This window comes from Desmodus rotundus, chromosome 6 (assembly GCF_022682495.2).
Source record: "Desmodus rotundus isolate HL8 chromosome 6, HLdesRot8A.1, whole genome shotgun sequence".
NCBI classification, from domain to species: Eukaryota; Metazoa; Chordata; class Mammalia; order Chiroptera; family Phyllostomidae; genus Desmodus; species Desmodus rotundus.
In genome coordinates, this window is record NC_071392.1 from 25,647,674 (window position 1) to 25,670,557 (window position 22,884).

Consider the following 22,884-nt stretch of genomic DNA (forward strand, 5'->3'; position numbering starts at 1 on the left):
CTTTTTCTTCAATTTTTGAAAGTAGAGGCTTAAAAAGAATTCTCCACTTTTCCAATTATCAAGTCTGCTTCTAGTGCAGATATAAAATTTGGGTGTTGATTTTCCTGACATCTCAAACTAAAATTTAAGGAGAAAAAAAGAGAAAACTATTAGAAACTTAGTTATTTATAATAAAATTATGTTATCTGTACTTACTATATTGCTTTAGAACTATCACTTTGAAACCTGTCACAGGTCTTAAAAATAAAATTGCTTGAGTAGCTGAGGAGAACTGCATTAAAATGCAAATTTCCAGCTGTTAATATTCCTTCAAAAACCAATAATCCCTCAAGGCCACCACTATGTCATAATATTTAATAGAAAAATATCTCTTAGGCAGAATGGCCTTTCTAAGTTGACTTTTGATTAAACTCAAAATATTATATGGTAAAAAATGAACATTTAGAAAAAGGAACGTAAATATAGGATTCAACCAAAATGTCAGCCTGTATGCAACTGAATAGAAAGGAGGGGAGAACCCTTTACATCACTAGTCTGTGAGTAATACACCCTGCTTATTATTTATTAATCAAGTAACAATTGGTAATACAAAGTATATACCTCTTCCCAAACAACCCAATAATTGTATATTTATGGTGGTTAATGTGTATTCAAGGATGTTTTACTTTGTAATGGTAAAAATAATTATTTCCTGGCACCATATACTCATTAGACAAAAATGACAAATACTAGACATGAGAATTAAATATCTTTACTTTTTAAGTAAGATTTCTAGAGGTATTAGATGCACAGAAATGGAGTTTTGTAGATAGTTTGTTGCTGTAATATTTGGGGGGTTTGCAAGAAATGAGACCCAATTGTTTTCCATTTAATAAGAAAATTTAAATATTCAGAGAAGTTGAAAGGATTGTACATTGTACATCTATATATCTCTCACCTAGATTCTATAAATAATATTTTTATACTTGCTTTGTTACATACCTAAGCATCTGTATATCATAATGAAGAATTCTTACTCTAGACTGATATGTCCTGAATTGGTAAAAGTCCAGCCAATTCACCAGTTAATTAACAAGTAGTTAAAAATTGACTCTGCTAGACATGAATTTTTCTAAAATTCACATTTTTAGTAGTTATATTAGGGCAATACCCACGCATGGTTAAGGTAATTCAACCAAATCTCTCCCAAGGTGTCCAAAGGTGTCTGTGAAACCATTTAAAAAATAGCCCAAATAATGTAAACTAATACAATAGATAAGTAGCACTCTTTAAAACATCTTTTAATTTCTCCTACTCTAGACTACATCAAGAATGTTCTTTGTTTAGTTTTTAGTCTTTGTTGAGAAATTAAGTAGTCCAACTTACTGATCTACCTCCAACAAGTTAAATACTTCTAGGATGTGTGCTGACACCCAAGTCCTTTCTGTGATTCCAGCTGCCATTATTTTGCCCTGAGGTGTAATTCATGCACCAAGTAGTGGCAACGAAGGGAACAAGGAAGAAACCTGAGTGTGTGTGCTGGCTTCTGTGTGTTGACTGATGACATCCCACATATTCACTATGTGCTAGACAACCTCACAGTTGCCGCTGAATTGAAGTTGTGCCAAGGACAAGTTAGCACATAACAAGTAATGCTTTAATCTGAAAAGCCCTCATTAATAAGATAAGAATGGTGCTTAGAGATTTTTTTTTCCTATTAAGGAACTAAAACTTCATTTCACTGAATATTAAACTTGGTCAAATGAACAAAGTTTTATATGACACCTCAAAATTAATTAATGTTAATAGAATGATCCTTAAGACCTGTCTGTTCTACTAATTGCTTCCCCCTCCTATTTTTTTTTTTTTGAGTTAGAGTGTTATATGCCTTACACAGTAGGAAAATCAGTGACAAATGAAATGAGAAAAATAAATCAGAAACCATACTTTTATACTTATGTCTAATAATGGGCCTTTAAAAAATAAACTATAATTAATATTTGAAAGATTCTTAGTTTAACAGGATCACTTGGCAAAAATAAAGAGTAAGTAAAATAATTTACTTTAGAATAATGCCCAGTCCCTAAGATGAAAAAGCTTGTGAATATGACAGCTATGCTTTCTCATGACTTTTCAACGTAAAAACACTAATTCTTAAATGAGCCAAAGTAAAAAATAAGTGCTTGTATAGGAAATCAAAGTATAAACAATACTACTTACTATACCTACTTGAACAAAATATATTATAATTAATTAACAAAATCCATTGAGGTGCATCCAATGCCCCCAACTACTATGGACAGTTCCATGGAGTTGGGAGAATGACAGTTGTCCCCAAATTCCATATCTCTGACCATAAACTCTTATCACTACTTCCAGTAAATTTGATCGAGCTGTCATGACACTTGTTTTCTTCCCAATCTACTATTTAATATACTGCCAAAGCAACTTTCCCATTTCTGATTCATTTCAACAATGAAAAGAAATCTTGAAACAATTCCTAAAAACAAGTTCACTTCTCATGGGTTTACAGCAGGTCCTTCATTTACAGTTTAGGTTTCTTAGAAAATCAAATTATTACAAAGCTGTGTGCTGTCTGCAGGAAATGTGTGCTAAAGGCAAAGACAAAGATAGGTTAAAAGCAAATGATGAAAAAGTTATAACATGCAAACAGTAACTGTAAGAAAGTTGAAATGTCTAAACTACTGTCAAACAGACTTCAAGGCAAAGAATGTTACAGGAGGGTAAGTAATGTTTAAGGAAAAATTACCAGGAAAACAAAGATTCTAAGAGTGTATGCATTTAATAACAAAGCATTAAAATTAGTAAAAAGAACAAACCACAAAACATCTGTTAACAACTCAATTGCAATAAACCCTTTCTTTTTTCAGTGCACATGAATCATTCTCAAGATGGACCACATGCTGTCTATACAAAATATATCTCAATAAATATCAAATAACTGATTTCTTACAAAATTTGTTCTCTGATTGTTATGGAATTAATGTGGAAATCAATAAATGTTAGATACCAATAAATTTAACAATAAATTTAACAACATAAAAATAGGCAATGTTTTTGTAAAACAGAATTTACCAAAACGAATTCATGAAAAAAAAACAGAAAACATAAACGGCTCTATATTGGTTAAAGATTTCAATTTAAAAGTCCCCAAAGGGAGAAAATTAGTAAGTTTACTATGGATACATCTGGAAAACATGACCTTAACCAACTGATCGAGGTTAGCAACACCGATAATGAGGCATGCTGATATTATTAATCTCCTGATACAACGTAATGAGAAGGGTAATTTACCTCTGCGGTTTCCCCCAAACTCAGAACCCATGTCCAATCATTGGAGGCCACATGCCAAACCTACACTGAGGGGCATTCAGCAAAATGCCTGGCCAACACTGCTGGAAAGTGTCAAGGTTATTAAGAACAAGAAAAGACCGAGAGTAAGTCACAGACTGGCAGAGACTGAGAAATAATGCTGCTTAATGCAACATGCTCTCCAGAATTGTATCCTTGAAAGGAACCAGGGCATTGTTTATAAAACTGGTAACATATGAATAAACTTTGCAATTTAATTGAAAGTAATTTACAAATGTTAATTTCTGAAATTTGATAGAGGTACCCTGAGTATGTTAACAATAGGGGAATGTGGATTAAAGGTACATTATAAAAACCCCTCTGTTTTATTTGTGCAACTTTTCTATATATCTAAACCTATCCCCAAATTAAAACTTTTTAAATATCTCACTCAAAATTCCTAAGGTCCAAAAGATTTTACTAGTGAGTTCTATTAAATGCTAAAGGAAGAATTATTATCAATTTATATAAACAATTTTAGAAAATAGAGAATATAGTTTGAAAGAATAATTCCTAAATTATTTGGAATCAGAAACAACTGATACGAAAACTTGACAAAGAGTTTACAAGGTAAGAGTAGTATAGACTGATAGCCCTCATGACCACAGATCTAAAAATTCTCCACAAAAATTAATAATGTCTATAAAAAGGACCATGGAGCACAAGCCAGTAGGCGTGTCCCCAGGTGGCAAGTTTAGGACATTTGAAAGTCAATCAATAGAAATAACCACATTAGCAGAATAAAATGGGTGAAAATAACATTTAACAAGATTTAAAGCTAATTGGTAATAGAAACTCTTAGAAAATTAGCAACACGATAAAACTTCAACTTCATTTACAAATGTCCAGTATGAAAAATCTACAGTTAGGATTACACCTAATGGTAAAATACTGGATGCTTTGGTTATAAGATAAAAAATATGGCAAAATGTCTAGTCTCTCTCACTACTTCTGTTAACAGCAAATGGCACCAGGTGTTAGACCTTGGTACGTGAGTACGGCTAAGAAAAAAATTCAGAGCCAAGGAACTCAAATCCAAATGAAAGTTCATTTAGCAAGTCAAGGAACATGTACAGAAGACCCATGGGCATGCACAGCAGGGTGGGGATTGACTGTGGGAGTCGGGGTGGGGGAGCCTGGCAGGGGACAGCAACGGGGGGTGGGGAGGATGGGGGGAGAATGTGGGACAATTGTAATAGAACAATACAAAAAATGAAGTGAAATATGCATTTAAAAATAAGTCGTAGAGGTACAAGTGAGTTCCAGCTGGGCTGTGTAAGCTCAGGAAACAATTACAGAGGTAAAAGAAGGGTCCTAGGAGCTTTGGAGAAAGAGAGCAAAGATATGAGCATTGAGGGAGAGGGGGTCGGGGAGAGAGGGGGGGTGGGGAGAGAGAGGGAGAGAGAGGGAGAGACAGCACAAGAGCTTATAGGGTCTTTTGTCTTCAGGGTTTTATCTGTTTCCAAAGGCAGGGATTTTAAAGGAGGTCTTGGGGGAGGATGTCAATAGAATATTCATCAGCTTTCCAGGTGTGTCTACATGGTCAGGGTTGTGGTCTCTACTGGTTGGTTGAGGAGTTCCTTAGTCATTGCATCTGGTCCTGACATCACTGGTTTTGTTGCTTTTCTGGGCCTCGAATGGAAACACACCTAAGGCCTAGATGTCATCTCTCATTTGACCAAAGGGCTCTGCCTCTGTGGTCAACAGACCCAAGGCTTTGTTCCTACGACTTTTTCAGGTGGTCAGAATGTCACTGTCCTGAGAGCTTAATGCTTAGGGAATGGTCGTGCAAGGGCCAGTATGAGAGTCATATAAGGCTATTCTCTGGCCCCCTTGTTCCTCCATTTAGGGGGTCTACATGTGACTAGTAACATGCCAGGGGACAAAAGGTCAGGGGAGGGTCCGAACCACATGACCACAGATATGAAAGGTCAAGTTTTCTAAACCGAATGACCAGTGATATGCTAGAGCTGAAAAAGTCACCCTGGGGGCAAGGTCCCACCTTACAAATGTCCATTGCTAAGCACCCAGGGCTTTCTGCCTTGGCGACCTTCTGTACCTGGCTATGGTTCCTACTCTGCTCATGTCTGTCAGTTTATTATATTACATCTACACAATATTGTACTGGAAATGTTAGCCAATGCACTAAGTAACAAAAAGAAAGTGGAGAGGATGGAAAAAAAGATGCAAAAGGAAGATAGAAGGGGAGGGAGAGAGGAAGGGGTATAGGACAAGAAAGGGGAAGAGAATTTTATGCCTCTCTGGTACATGTCTAATGTTTTCTTTTTCATCTTTTCCTGTTATACGTCCTTCTTTTGTGTGTATAATATTCTCTAGTGTTCAATTTTAATTCCTTTTTGTTTTTTGGTTTTGTACTTTTTAAAGTTATTTTCTTAGTAGTTGCTCTAGTGATTACAATATGCATTAATCTGAGAAAAATCTACCTCAGATTAATATTAATTTAAAAACATAGAGACTTCATTCTGTTATAGCTAGATTCCTCCCTTTGTGTTACTATGCCTTTATTTAATAAAACTAACAATGTTACTTTATAATTATTGTTTTTGTGCAATCGTTTTTAAAAATCAGTTAAAATAAGATAAATTATGTTTATATCATATTTACCTACATAATTACATTTACCAATGCTATTTTTTGTGGACTCAAGTTACATTGTTATCATTTTCTTTCAGACTGAAAGACTTCCTTGAGTATTTCCTGTAGTTAGTTCTACTAGCAATAAAATCTGTTTCTGTTTCTGTGGAAATGTCTTTTTTAACTTGCCTTTTGAATGATAGTCTTCCCGAATACTGAATTCCAGAACTTTATATATGTCATACTACTTTCTCCCAGCCTCCTTTGTTTCTGATGAGAAGTTAACTATTCATCTTAATGTGTTTTTTTCCCAATATGTGATGATTTGATTTTCTTGCTGCTTTCAAGATTCTTGCATTGTCTTTGGCATTCAACAGGTTGATTTTGGTATGTTTAGGTGTGGATCTTATTGTGTGCTCTTATTTGGATCACATTGAAATTTTTGGATGTGTAAGTTAATATTTTCCTCAAACTTAAGAAGCCATCAACTATGGTATCTTCAAATATTTGTCTGTATTTTTCTCTCTCCCATTTCCTCCTGAAAACTTATGAAAATACTGATATTCTTGATGGTATACATAGGTCTCTGAGGGCCTATTCATTCTTACTGATTCTTTTTTTCTTTCTTTCCTTTAATTGATCTATTTTCATGTTTTCAGACTTTTTTTCTGAATAAATCTGCTTTGAGCTTCTCTTCTGAGAGTTTTACTTCAATGATTGTGCCTACTTTCAGAATTTCCATTTAGTTCTTATTATAGTTTTACACTCTTTATTGATATTTTCTATTTGATGAGTCATTATTATCATACTTTCTTTAAATTGTTTAACAATATTTTCCTACCTTTTTCCTATGTACGGGTTACTCTTTCCTATTTCTTTCTCTGTCTCATAATTATTTTGAAACAACCTATTAGATACTACAGTGTAGCACTCTGGATTCTGATCCCTCTGCTGTTGCTGTTTTGTTTTGGGGTTGTATGTTTAGTTGTCTATTTACTTAGCAGGATTAATACAGTAAAGCCTGTCTCATTTGTGATGTTGTAGTGTGTTTATTTTTAAGCCTGACTTCTTAGGCTTTACACATAGATCAACATAGCTTAGTGGTCAGCCAATAACTGGTTTAAGAGGATGTGCTTAAACTCCTTGAGGCAGTTAAGTTTGATCCATGGTTAATAGACCTGTGTGTGGGCTGGGAAATGCTTTCCAACTTTAAACAGTTTACAGCCCGCCCCAGCTTTTACTGTCTGGTTTACAAAGTTGCACAATCAGCCAGAGACAAGTAGATGACTGAGACCCTCTCCAGTCTCTCCTGAGTGTGTACATAGCTTTGCACATTTGCTTAGTCTTCCAGGCCACCAAGAAAATATTATGTTCTGAGAGAAAATACACCAGATTCTGACTCTGAGTTTGATTTATTTCCTGTAACTCTCTGGATCATATGATATAGAGTAGCAATAATCTTAAAAATATCCCCATATTTACTAATTATCTAATTTATGCAGGAAACTTTGTATACATGAATGTACAATCATCCCTTGATATCTTTGGGGGACTAGTTTCGGGATCTCCAAGGATACCAAAATCTGTGTGTGCTCAAGTCCCTTATATAACATGTCATAGTATTTGCATACGCCCTATGCATATCCTCTGGATATGTTAAATCCTCTCCAGATGACTTATAATACTGAATACAACACAATGTTATGTAAATAGTTGTTATACTATATCATTTAGAAATAATGACAAGAAAGAAGTCTATATATGTTCAGTACAGATGCAGCCATCAAAGACATAGTACACGTTACCAACAAGTAACAATTAATTTCTGTATATTTTTTATCCATGGCTGGTTGAAATTGCAGATACAGAACCCATGGATACATGGGACTGGCTGTATTTATGTATAATATAAAAGTATTATATATTTGTATAAATCTTCATATGTATATTTAATACTGTGGGAAATGATAATTCATTTAATAGATGGAGCTGGAAAAATTGGATGCCCCCATGGAAAAAAAAGGAACCTCAACCAATATCTCATCCCACTCTCATATCTCATCATGCAAATCTGATTTGAAATGTATCATAGAACTAAATACTAAATTTAAAAATTAAAACTACTTGACCCATTACAATTTGTATTCTAAATCCTTTTTCCTTCTATCTGAATAGGCTGTGATTTCTTTGACGAACAGATATAGCTGAAGTTATAATTTGTGAGTGCTGAGACCAGATCATAAAAGGTGATCGCGATGGGAGCTCCCAGGTGAGATCGCAAATATTATGGAGAAGTGAGATGATATCATCACTATGCTGTGCCTGAGTCCCTGTTCCACAGAATCCATGAGCATACAAAACTGGTTGTCTCTGATGCCACTAGGTGTTAAGATGACTTACTACTACCCAGCAGTAGATAACGGGAATATGCACAAATGTTGTGTGTGTGTGTGTGTGTGTATAAATTTCCTTTTCATAAAGTGCAGGAAGGCCGCTCTTTAATTATACTAACATAGAAGTAAATTGCTGATAACTGCAAAATATCATAACCTCTACAGACTAAGGCCTATGCTGCAATAGAATTCTAAACTTACTTAGCTGCACCATTTCCTAAGATAAATTATTTTTAAATGATTTTTGTAAAGCCTGGCCAAACACCATATCTTAGTAATTACTTATTTTCTCTCTCAACCCAAATAAATTAGTTTTTACAATAATAAAGAGCTAAGAGGTTTTGCCCCCCCCCCTCCTTTTAGTATCTTAAAAAGAAAACACTATCATCTTTTAAATCTTTTAAGGATGAAAATGTTTCCTTATATCCACTCAATACAGGGAGGATAGGAATCCAATATAATAATATTTTCGTAGTTTACAGAGTCCACTCATATACCTTTTTATTTGTTCTTCACACTTATCCTATAAAGTAAGTAGAACAAGTATGTATTTCCCCATTTTATAGGTGAGTAAGCTGAGGTTCAATATGATTAAATGATGCAGTAGGGTTTCACGATTGTTCACTAATTAAGACAACACTCAAGTTTAGGCCTCACTCCAACAACCTCAAGGATGTATACCTCATAGAAACTTCAATATATGTCACCACCTTTGTATCATTGCTCTTGCTACAAATTTTTACTTGTATAAAATATACAAAGCACTATTGTTTAGAAACATACTGTACTAACCACAAACGTGATTTCTAAGGGTAAAAGGAGCTAATACTCATTGAGTACTGACTATATTCCAGGAAGTATGTCAAACTAATACTACCTCCATTTTGGTAAAGATAAAAGTCATTAATAAGAACAGGTCAAATTTTGGAAATAAAAAAAGCACAGTAAGGTTTTGTAATTTACTCAGGATCCCACAGGTAATAACAGGTGAATTTGAGATAATGACCAAACTGTACTAGCTCTGAAGTTATCCTTTTTCTATACCAGACAGTCCTCTGAAAATTACCCACGTGTCAGTTCCATGCATTAACTTGGCGAGGTTACAGTCCTCAGTTGTTTACTCAAACATGATCTAGGTATTGCTGGGAAGGTATTATAAAGCCCATAATTCGTTGCCTGTAAGTAAGGGCGATTATCCCAGATAATTTCTGTGGGCCTGATTCATTCAGCTGGCATGCCTTAAGAGCAGAGCTGAGGCTTCCCTGATGAAGTAAGAATTCTGCCATGGCCAGCAGCGTCAGCCCAGCCCACGCGGGACTGCTCCAGCATGCCCTCCCTGAGAGCCTTGCCTGTGGATTTGAGACTCACCTAGCCAGCACTCACAATCCTGTAAGACAATCCTTTGGAATAAATATGTTAACATATGTCTCCCACTGATTGTTTCTGTGCTTGCTCCCTGACTGATACATACCCCAAAACTTAAATATTCTGGACCTTCATTTCATAAAATAGATCACTGTACTAGAAATTTCTAGTAAGGCGATTCCTTGCTTGATCATTATTGGTTTTGTCCGCAGTAATTGGCCACCTTTCTACAGTTTGCTAATCACCCCATAGGAACTATTTGCATATTTACAAGGTCTTCAGCAGTATTAGGAAAGTTTTTGGAGAATAGTGAGGATATTATCTGTTTCTTATCCCCTATAGACATAGGGAAACTGGACAAGTGTGGTATCACACAGGCTGAAGGAGTATAGACTTTTGGGTCAAGTACAGCCAGGAGAGTTTATTTAGGATTGTAGAGTGAATTCATGGTTTGTCTATTCTCCTAGCTTTGTCATTCAGTTACTCCTCCTGTCATTTAATCACTTTTTTTAAATTATGTCACAAAAGACCTAATAAAAGCAAAAAAGCAAGCAAACTCTTACAGGTTTTCAAAGAGTAGCTGGAATGCCATCCTCTATCCAACAAGCATAGGCTTCTGATATTTTGGGATAAAATCATGGAGAAAGAGTTTAGAAATAAGAGGATGAAAAAGAATGAACAGAAAATATATTTTCTTTTTTTTTTTTTTTTTTTTAGAATCATGTAGCATCACTTCTCGGCCTTTTGGCTCAGATCAAGTGTAGAAGTCATGTGGCTCACTCAGGCCTTAGGATAAAGCCCATACCCTAGTTCTTTTCATTTGTTAGATCTGCTTAGTTATATTATATTAACTAAGTCATACTATATTAACTTAAATGCTATATTTGGGATTTGTTTTTACTGAGTAGTAGAAGTCTTTTTTCTATACTTCATCTTCAAATAAGGACTTAGAAAATAAATATCCATCTAATCAGTTTTTACAGATATTTAAATATCCAGGAATGTTTCCTTTATTTTAAAGGATAAAACTGGCCCATCATGGTCTCATCAATGGCTCTGTAATATATGCAGAGCAGTTGATAAAACTCTTCATTATGTGTAGGCTATCATAATGAGTAAGCACATCATATAATCTTTACACAATTATCTAATGCCAGAAATATAGCAAATCTCCCCAAACAGACCTCTAAAATTATAATGCAATCCACTATGAAAGCTCCTAAATCCTAAAGTTGCTTTCAAGCATAGTTTTGTGCTGCCAGCTGAGTTGCTGATTTTTCAGCTCTCTCTTATAAAATATTTCTTTTTTTCCCCTGTCTCTGATCCTCTACCTTGCTGGGCAGCCTCATGCCTGGCAGGATTCTTTAGTCCCAAACTAATTGGCAAAAATCCTCCTGGGAAGACAGATTTCCAGCATTTTAATATCTCGGGCTATGTCTGTGATCTAGCCTATATAAGGGCTATTGGACATAAGTAGCTCAATGTTCAGTTTGTCAAATGGCATAATTAATGTGAAACTAGATTTTATTGTTTTATTTTTCCTGGAGCCCCCCTGGTGCTTGTATATTAACATTAGAGAGAATTTCATTATTTTGCTGAATTTATTATTACATTGAGAAGACTTAATCTTTTTTATACATTCAAACTAGAATACCATTCTTTTATTTTCCACATTGTTCCCACAGCTATGTACTATCAAAGTCATATTAAATCCTAGAAAAAGGGATAAAGCCTGGTTTTTTCCTAATTACTTCAATTTGCTTATGCATATTTCATCTGTTTATGTGGGTTCCTTTTCTTCTTTGCATGCCAGGCTGGGTGACACCTCTCTAAAAAGAAATTAGCCCAGAGTAAGAAAATATAAGCAAATGTACATCAAAATAAGTGTGCTTGAATGCCTACATGTAGATGACCGCCTTCCTCTCCACATTGTGGCTTTGGACACCATGCAAATCATGCAAAACAGTGCATGGTTTGGAAGCTTTGAGAGGCACTCACGTCTACAGTATGATTACAGAGGAATAATAACAGTCTTCTGTCAACATCAGTCTGCACTGGAACCAACACTAATTAAGGGACTTGAGACCTCATGATATCAATCGTTTTTAATGTTCTATCAGTTCTTGCTTATGGTCCTCTCTTTATTTTTCTATGGTTTTTTCTGCAGGAAAGAGTTTTATATTCTACTTGTAAAGTATTTCAAAATGGCATTCTATGGAATTATAAATCTGTACCTGAACCAAATCAAATTTGTAGCTAAATTCATTATACCAAGTAATCAACATCAAAGCTGCCAGATTCAGTAAGGTGCCCAAACTGGTGTATGTAACATAACAAAACAACGTCTTGTTTCCACAAAACTTATTTATAGAATATTAATACCAGAAATAAAATCCCTAGAAACAACTCAGCCTTTTATTTTTTAATAAAGAAACTGAAGTTTAACAAAGTCTCAAAAATCACTTTGTGAAGTAATTGTCACAGAGGCTCAATGTCCAAAAATCTTATTTTATACATTGTATTTTCTTTGAAAATGATTTAGAATTAACAGAACACAAAACTTATGCAAAATTGATACTAATTTATGTTACATAATACATTCAAATTCTCCAGACCATATCGTAGAGTACATGAATTTTGGATTTCAGATTGAAAGTCTCCAAATAAGATTTTATTTTATTTTGTTTTCATTCATAAAGCTATATTTAAAATTTAAATACTAACAGCAACTGCAGTATTGTAGGCCTATAAAATACATAGGGTTTCAAAGTCACTTTCAACTGTATAAATTTGTATATTATATATGCACATATAAATGTGTATATATGACTAAATTAAAGTTATTATGATATTTCTACAGCAAAAGTCAATTCATATCTATTTCCAGAAATTGATTGGGTTTATGCAAGAATAATCCACATAATTTTATGATGACATCATTATCCCTAGAATTATTTACCCATACCATTGAGTACAGGCTATAAGAAAGAAGGAAGATAAATTTCTGATGTGGAAATATAGCAATTCAAAGCCAGAGGAGCCTACTGTTTGTTGTGATTTAGAATGTCTGGGAAAGGCTGGTAAATATTGGATATTGCCTAAATATTATTTTATTCAAACTAATCTATCATGAAAAATGAAGAGATCATTTCATGATGAGATTTTACTGGTATGGCTATGAAGCAAACATTATCAATCATTTGCCCCAGGCTTAGGTCATTAAAAAGAAGAAAATCATTGAACTATTGTTGCTCAAGATAACACTGCTTGAAATTAAGAGATAGCTTGTTCTTTCATTTTTGTCATTTTCAGGAAGCAATGTTATTTGGACCAAAAACCCCACATTTTTTAAATGTTCTCCATGCAACAAAGAACTATTATAATTTAAAATTTGCCATTTACTAATCTCCTGTGAGTATAATATCTTATATCTAATCCCAAAGCATACCTGCCCACAAAAAAACAAAAATCAGCCCTGTTCTATCTGGACATTGTGGCTGATTTATTACTTCATGAGGTTTAATCAAAGCACCCCCACCCCCATAGCTTAATTGTTTAAACAGAATTGCCTCTCAGTAATTGCTTGTTCTCTAATACAATTAATCAGTAGTTGCAGCTTATCCATTTCTGGATGAAGAAAGGGAATTTTAGTAAGTAAACAAGCATACAGTACCTTTATATAGTCGCACGGCAAATAGTGCTGATAAGAAAATCTACCACTAAAGCTCAGGTACTAATTTCCCAAGCTGGTGGGTGTGCAGCACAGAGGAAAACGAGGAAGAGTGGTAGTGATTTAAGTTGATGAGTTGTATTCATATTGATTTTTGTTCTCTTCTGAAGGGCAAGAAAGAGTGTGAAACAGTGAGAAGTGCCAGGCTGAGAGAAGCTTGGCTTTAGTGGCAGTAAGACATGTGGTTACTACACAGTGAAGATGGTATCGGTGGGTGATGGAGGGATGCACAACAAACGGACTAAAGTGGACTCAAACCCAGAAGTGGTCTCAGGGTTGAACAGGAGCTCCTTTATTTCCTTAGGATTTAGGTCTTTAACTCTAGGATCTTACCCTAATAACTAATTTAGTCATGTCCCTGGTGATCTAATTTCACATTTTCTCAATACTTATAAATATGCATTCTATGACATAATATTATTCCGAAATGCAAACTGGAAGTGGCTATGAAAGCAAGGGATCAACCAACAATATTAATTACAAGGGACTCCAGAACAACACAGTCCTATGAAATAAGACAATTTCTTGGACCTTGAACAATATCCGTGGCCCAGAAGTTACATACTTTTATTCCCATAAGCCATTCTGTTGGTCATTTTCAGTGCCTCTAATGAGGCTTGTACAATGATGAATCATCTGACAGATGAGTTTAAAGTTAGCATCTCCTTAGCACCACAGCAATGCTCTCTCTAAGAATAAGAATCCCTTACTTCATATTTTCCTAGCAGAAGGTGGACAGTTGTGGGAAGCCAAAGATTCTGTGGTTATTCTCTCTCTCTCTCTCTCTCTCTCTCTCTCTCTCTATCTCTCTATCTCTCTATCTCTATCTCTATCTGTGTGTGTATATATACATATATATATATATGAATAAATTAAGCACATAATTAGCAGAAGGAAGAAAATAATACAGATTAGATACTGATATCCCCAAAAAACAAAGGATTATAAGAGATGACTGTGAGCAATTCTATGCCAAACAATTGGATAACTTAGAAAAATGAACAAATTGATAAAAATATATGATCTACCAAGACTGGATCATAGGGAAATAGAAAATCTGAACAGATCATTAAGAAGCAAGGAGATTAAAAGTGTGATCAAAAGAAGCCAAGCACCAGATGATTGCATCAATGAACTTTACCAAACATTTAAAGAAGAATTAACACCAATTCTTCTCTTTCAAAAAATAGAAGACAAAACACTTCCCAACTTATTTCACTAAACCAGCATTTCCCTGATACTAAAGCTATATAAAAAGAAAAATTTTTATATAAAAACAAAGAAGAAAAAGAAAAAAAAGAAAATTACAGGGTGATATCCATATGCAAAAGAATAAAACTGTACCCCCATTTTACAATACTCACATGGGTTAACTCAAAATTGATTAAAGACAAGAAAAAAGTAAAACATGAAACCATAAAATTCCTAGAAGAAAACATAGCAAAAAGCTCTGTAACATCAGTCTGGGCAAGAAAAGGAAAAAAAAATCAACAAACAGGCCATATCAAACTAACATGCTTCTTCACAGAAAAACAATCAAGAAAATGAAAAGGCAATCTACAGAATGAGAGAAAAATATTAGAAAACCAAAATATATAAAGAACTCATACAACTCAATAGAAAAATAACAATAATCCAATTAAATAATGGCAAAGAACTAAATAGACATTTTCAAAAGAAGACAAAGAGCCAACAGATTCATGAAAAGATGCTCAACATCACTAAGCATCAGGAAAATGCAAATCACACCTTTTAGAAAGGCTATTATTAAAAAGACAAGAGATAAGAAATGATGAGAGTACAGAGAAAAGGAAACTTGTGCATTTTGGTGGAAATGTAAATTGGTGCAGCCACTATAGAAAACAATATGGTAGTTCCTCAAAAACTTAAAAACAGAACTATCATATGATTCAGCAATCCCATTATTGGGTAGATGTCCAAAGAGACAAAATCAGTATCTCGAAGAAATATCTGCTTCCCCATGTTCATTGCCACATTATTCACAATAGCCAAGTTACAGAAACAATTTAAGTGTTTATCAATGAATGAATGGAAAAGGCCAGGTGCAAATACACAATGGAATATTACTTGGCCATAAAAAAGAAAATCCTGCCAATTGCAACTACATGAATGAACTTTTAGGGCTTTATAATAAGTGAAATAAGAAAGAGAAAAGCAAATACTGTATGATCTCACTGATATGTGGAATCTAAAAAGTTAAATTCATGGAAACAGAATGGACTGATGGTTTCCAGGGTATGGAGGGGGGTGAGGGAAACGGGGGGATTTGAGTCAAAGGGTACACACTTTTAGTTGTAAGATGAATCATTTCTAAGGATCTAATATACAGAATGGTGACTAGAATTAACCATGTTGTATCCTTGGAATTTGCTAAAGGGGTAGATTGTAAGTGTTCTTACCGCACGCATACCACAAAATGTAACAGAACTGATGGATGTGGTTACTAACTTCACTGTAATAATCACTCCACAATATGTGTATATCAGTCATCATGTTGTACATCTTAAATTTATAGTTATCTGTCAATTATGTCTCAGTAGATCTAGAAAATAAAATGCCCTTTAATTAAGTTAACTCCATCACCCTAAGCACCACGGACTGAAAAAGAACATCCCATTTGTTACAGACTCAGTTTACCACCCAGGTAGGGTCAGCCATTCCTGCTCCCTAAGTACAGGCCACTTGCCTAATGGCCAGGCTTGGCCATCACCACCCAGTCCTCGCTGCTGTCACCCCTGCCTGTTCAGGATCCTTCGCAATATGTGGAAATTAATGTACTTCCTGTCCAGTTACTCTCTGTGTCCTTAGAAAAATAGTAACTTGCGTTCAGCTCAAATTGTAATGAAGTCATTCTCCCACCCAACATTTTAATTATAAAACACTGACTCAAGAAGGTATAGGAGATACATTTAATGTGTTCACTTGTTATTATATCCCTTACTTTAAAATATATTGGTTTTTTAAATTTGTATTACTGTAAAAGAATCTATAATAGAACTATTTCAAATTTTTTCTTTTGCCTTTTCCCTAATACTTAAGACTACTACACGTGTGGCTTCAGAAATATCTGAGAATCCTGAGGACGTGCAGTAAAGGTCTAAAAGAAGCTACACAATGAATAGATGTGCAGTGAAGTTTACAAAAAATGTGCACTGACATTTTAGGATAAGGCCAAATTGCATTTTTTAAGTACAATAACTAAGGAATATTAAACAATATGAATCTCATTCTGCCTGCCTCACACTCCAACTTCCTTCTCATTATCTCGAGTGAATTGTTTTGTGAACTTTTGTCAGGCTCACTCAAGCTCTGCTAATGTTTTACTGATGTTTTGATTCAATGTAGCAGATACTCGAACTTTTCTCACGCTTTCAAACATCCATTTGAGCGCATTGGGATTTGCTTCCATTACTTTTCCTAGAATGTGCCTGAGTTTGAGCGGTAAAAAACAGTTAGCTGTTCACTCTTGACCATCCCATTTTAATGTGGAGAAGAAAAGGGTACAGATTATTTAAATTATGGCTAATGCCAATGCTACATAGATATAATCTTATGAAGTACTTTAATCACTACAATTAAGAATAAATAACGATGGTCTTCCATGAATTTTCTTCAAATAAAATGACCATATTCTGTACAATCAGACTTTGCTTGACTTACCCAATACATTTCATGGCATTTCCTCATTTTCTCTCCATTTATTCTTTAAAATGCAATATGTCTTCCCCTGAAGGTTCTTGGATATGTTTTCCTTCTGCTGGAATGATGTTCCTACTCTCTCCTCTTTCATGTATTAATTCCTTCTCCTCTTTCAGAGCTCAAACCAAACATCAGTTCTTCAGTGTTGTCTTTTGGTGGCTGTATATTAGTTAGGTTCTCCGGAGAAACAGAACCAAGAGGATATGTACATAATGAAAGTGACTTATTGTAAGGAATTGGCCCACACTGTAGTGGGGGCTCACAAGTGCAAAATTCTCAAGGCAGACTGGTCGGCTGAAGACTTGATGTGTGGCTTTGAGTTCAAAGGCTGTCTGGAGACACAAGGCATCCTTTCTTGGATACTTGTCTTTGTCTCTCAAGATCTTCAACTGACTGGATGGAGTGGACCTGTATATGGAGGTTAATCTGCTTTACTCAAAATATGCTGATTTAAATTTAATCTTATCTAAAGGATACCTGCAAAGCAACAGCTAGATTCACATTTGGCCAAATATTTGGGTACTGTGGCCTAGCCAAGTTAACACGTAAGATTAACCATTACAGGTTTATAAGTCTCTGTTCACAACTTGGTCAAGATCCTGTTACAAACTTCTATTCATAATATTATCTTGTAACACTCATAATAATTATAATTCAATGGCCCTTTTTATAATTGTAAACAGGCCCAATTTATGATAGTTCGCCTTGTGACTTTTCAACTTGATGATGGTAGAAAAGCGATGTTCATTCAGTAGAAACCTTACTTTGGGTTTTGATCTTTTCCTGGGCTAGCAGTATGTGGTACGAGAATCCCGCATGATGCTGGTTATCTGCAGTGAGCTGCAGCTCCCAGCAGGCTCACGATCACAGGCGTAAACAACCGACACTCTACAGTATACTGTGTTGCCAGCATTTTTGGATATTGTGTTTTAGCATCTCATTACATCACAAAACGCTCACCTGTGTTTCCCGCTTCCAGTGAGAAGAGGAGGAAGGCAGTTGCTCTTGAGATGAAACTCAATATAATTGCCCAACTGTAGGCTAATGTAAGTTCTCTAACCATGTTTGAGGTGGGCTGGGCTAAGCTATGATGTTTGGTGGATCAGGTGTATTAAGTGCATTTTTAACATAATACATTCAACTTACAATGGGGTTACAATTGTCACCCCATCCCAAGTTGAGGAGCATCTGTACTTGTGTAATGTATTCCTCCTCTAGAATGCAATGTCCATTAAGCCAAAATCTTATGTATCAGTTATTTCATGTTTACGGATGAATTCCCAGTACACATTCAGTCATTTAAATACTCTATAAGTTTTATAGAGTCCCCCTCTTAGCAACAGGAACTAGGGATTTAACAATGAAACAGACACAGTCCCTACACCTTTACAATGTAGTAAGAAACTTAAGTAAATATTCAGTTTTACATGGTGTGGTAAGCGCTGGATTGGGTCATATGAGAACATATAGAGAAGGGACATTGAACTTTACCTGGAGGTTTAGAGAAGGCTATCAGAGAAATTGGTATCTAAAATGAGACCTCGAGGAATAGTAGGATTTAACCAGGTAAGGTTACATGCAGGAAAGGGACAAGCAACCCACAGGCGAAAAATACTTAGAGAATATTGGTGAAATTTTAGAACTCTGCATGCAGGAGAGTATGCTAGGTATAAAGAGAGTGGCAAGAGAAGAAGCTAAAGTAAAAAGCATGGGCCGAAAAATCACAGCTGCTAACTTTTACTTAATACTATGTTCTAAATTGATTTTGTAAATTATTTCTTGTTCTGAAGTTGACATTATTCTACTTCAATGCTAAGCCCAAAATGGTTGAGATGATAGAACTAGTAAGTGGTCCAACCAGCATTTGAACCTAAGCCAGCCTGACTTCGGAGCTCAGGTTCTTTCCACCTCAACTCAAGGTCTCACCAATGTTCTGCCGGGAAAGTATTGGTTAGCCAGTGTTCTCATTGTTGTATTTGATCCCAGTCCCACCTACACAGGGTTCATGGTAGGATAAGATTTCAAACTGGACAGTTGTTACTCTTTTCAAGGACTGAGACTATTTTAATATCTTTGTTCAATGACATCTAAAAAATAACTAAATAAAAAGGGTGATGTCATTAATCTCAGTTACAAAATTTGTGGCGATAAACTAAAACACGGAACCCTGACGCACTTTGTCTTGGACCGTGAAGTAACTGATATTGTCCTGTGCACCATTATGTTTCAAGTCTTTACATTTTTGACTCTACTTCCTCCATGGATACGCTCTCTAACGTCTCTATGAGGTAATACTTCTATCACTGGTCGGTAGAGTGGATTTTTGAATCATTTAAATAGCCAAATATTTATCCTTATTAATATTCTCCAAGATTTACCTACACTAATTTTTTCACAGAGTCCAGAACCATTTTTAGCATTGTCAGATTTTTTGCTCGTGGAAGTGAAGACTCATGTTGTACCCAGTGAAATGGTTATATCTTAAATAGTCCCTAAAATTAACCTTACAGTATTTATTATATAGGGTGATAGACGGCAAGAGTTTATGCAAATATATGATTTTAATTCTTAATGATATTCTTGTTTAATATACTCACCAAAAAAAAAACACTTCCAAGTTTCCAGAGTTGTTTAGTCAACCAAACAACTATCCAACACATAGCAAGAACTAGGCTGGGTGGTGAACACCAAATAAAAGTAACACATTTGAATTCTGCAAAAATTTGCTGTACCAAATGCATTAATTTTGTCTCTGTCTTTTTCCATACCCCCAAAGTAAAAAGCTGCTAATTCATGTTAGAAACACTGAAAGCTCAGTGTATTGGTGAGGCATAAAGTTGAAAATGAAAAGACTGGTTGAACCTTTGTACAAGGAGCTGCTGGACCCTCTTGTTTCCCATTCACCTGTTAAGAAGCCATACTAAAACCCTTCCTTATACCATCAGAAAAACATAGGCTTTCTTTGTGAAAAATGTAATCAAGAATTTCAAGATCTGGAAATACCAAGCACACCTGAAGAGGGCGAAGGGTAGGAGATAGCTCCTCTAAAAATTGGGAGATAAAATGAAAATGAATATATTTAAGTGACAAAATCTCCAATCCACTAGCACTGCATGGCTCCGTAAACATGATCAACTTATCGGATATTCAATAAGCAGTATACTCCAGAATTTTCCCCCGGCCCCAGGTGTACACACATACATACACCAAGCAGCTGGTATCCCTTGAATAAAATTAAATAGTTCTAAGGCCCCAACCCCACAAAAAGAATTTTTAAGTAGGAATATAGTATAGTGCTCTCAAACATGAGTAGTCACAACAAGTCATCATATGCTTTGAGAAAGTCTCCACTGTAAAGAACATGACCTAGAGGGAAAAAATGTTAGGAAATCTTCTGAAATAGCACTGGACTTAGTAGAAATAGATGACAAATTTGACTACACTGAAATTAAGAACTTCTGTTCAACAGAATTCTCCATTAAGAGAGGAGAAAAACAAATCGGAGTGAGAGAAGAAAATTGCACTACATTTAATGGATAAAATTCTCACTGAGAACATGTAAAACTTCTTACATATTAAGAAAGGACAATTAATCCAATAGAAACATGGGAAAAGAATGAAAATCGAACTGCCATGTCAAGTGAGAAGATAATCAAATGGCCAATAAACACATGAATAAGTTCATAAATATATGAATAGTTTCAACTCCATCAGTCATCTGGCGTACAAAAATTTAAAAACATTGTAGGAGAGCACAACGCACTAAAAAAAGAAGGCTAAAATGTAAATGATCGACACCACGTGTTTAAAAGGGTGGGATGCCTCTGAACTTCTCATGTATTACTGGTGAGAGTGGGAACTTGAATAACCATTTGGGAAACACCTTGGTAATATTCCCACAAAACAAACACACACATTTGGACCCAGCAATTCCACTCTTAGAAATGTATGATATATGCACAAAAATGTATAGACAACAAGAATATTCATAGCAGCCTTATCCACAATTTCAAACAGGGGAACACCACCCAAGAGTAGGACACTGGATGTTCCCACTCAACTGTAGGATGGATGTATAAATTATAGTATATTTGTACAACATGTATTTTAGTATTAGGCCACAAAGAACATGAACAAGCTACTGCTAGACAAAATAACAATGAATATATCTCACAAATACAATTTTGAGGTGAAAGAAATCAGACCAAAAAAAATTATAAAGCTATATGACTCCATGATTCTGAAATTAATTTTTGGTATAAAATATTTTTATTCATTTTTTATTAAAAAGTATATCTTTAAGGCGTACAACAGGTTGTTTTGCTATGCATATTTATAGTGAAGTAATAAGTAGTGTCAAGCTGATTAACATATCCATCTCCTCACATGGTTACCTGGGTTGTGTGTGTGTGGCGGGGGGGAGAGCATCTGAAATCTAATATGAAGTTTTATTTAAAAAGCTAGTTTATGGTGTTAGAAGTTAGGAAGGTAATTATCTTTAGCAGTGAGGGAAGAGGTGAAGGGCATTTCATTTGTTGACTTGGTTAATGATAACATGTTGTCTTTACTTTGTGATGATTCTTTAGGCTGTATAGTAATGATTCATGTATTTCTGTACTTAGCAAATATTGTCAAAAGATCCAAAACAATTCCAGCAATAAATGGTAAGTAAAAATACTAGAAATAAAATTGAAGAAAATCTTCCAGAAAATTGAAAGGAAAAAAGTGGAAAACAGATGAGAATAAATAAGAAAATAACAATCCAGAAGGTTTAATCTGTTAGAATTTCCTCAAGTGAGAACAAAGGGAAGTAGAAATGTATACTGTAAATAATATTAGAAGAAGAAAGTTTCCCAGAACTGAAGGGAAAAAATGAAGAATTCTTACCCAACATTAAAAACAATAAATAAAAATAGACCTACTCTAGGTCACATCACTGTAACATTTTACCTCTAAAAAAACTATTAAGAATTTCATGGAAAAAATTATTTATACAAGAGTTGAAAGGCAAAATACTATTGTGTCCCGCAATAGCAATCCATGAAGTCATATTTCACGTGGAAATGTTCACCCACTCAAAATGAACTGAGGAATGAAATAAAGATCTTTTAGACATGCAAAATCCTATTTCCTCTTTCTCTGGAAACCATAGAAAGATGTGCATCTGTACCAAATGAAGATATATAGCAGCAATGAGGAAAACTGAATAGCCAACATACAAACACAAGAGTTCCCTCCAACCATGGGAATTGAATAGGGAAGTCTGAGAATGACAACTCTCAGAATCGGAAAACATCTGGTCTAGAATAGAGCAGAAATGTGAAGGGACTTCAGAGAAATGACTCCAAGGAAAGGGGTAGGGAGACTTGTGTAAGATATTTTATGATTTTGATGGAAAATTTGGTAAAAATAAGTGGTTATAACAAAGAAACCTGGGCAAAGAGAAAAGCAATAATTAATTACAGGACACTAAAGAAAAAAACAGAAATGTAACCTATAATATATGTTTGAGCAGGAAACAATTCTTACACAGCCAAGATAATGTGAATGATGAATATTGATTTAAACAACTGGACGGAACTGGGCTATCTTTATCTTCTCTAATAGTAAGTCAATTTTACCTCCAAAATTGATGAATAAGAAGTATGAAGAGAAGAATACTCTTTAGCCATAGAAAGTTGCAAATTTGAGAAAGGGGTCTTTGAAATATTGATGACTACAGCAAGTATC

General features: G+C 34.9%; 1 long non-coding RNA gene and 1 pseudogene across 1 annotated transcript in view; both read left to right on the forward strand.

The window, feature by feature from the left end:
• The window catches only part of LOC128781222 (uncharacterized), a 77,079-nt gene that overhangs the window by 41,907 nt on the left and 12,288 nt on the right, over positions 1–22,884 (forward strand). The window lies entirely within an intron of this gene.
• LOC128781290 (U2 spliceosomal RNA) lies at positions 10,433–10,602 on the forward strand (annotated as a pseudogene).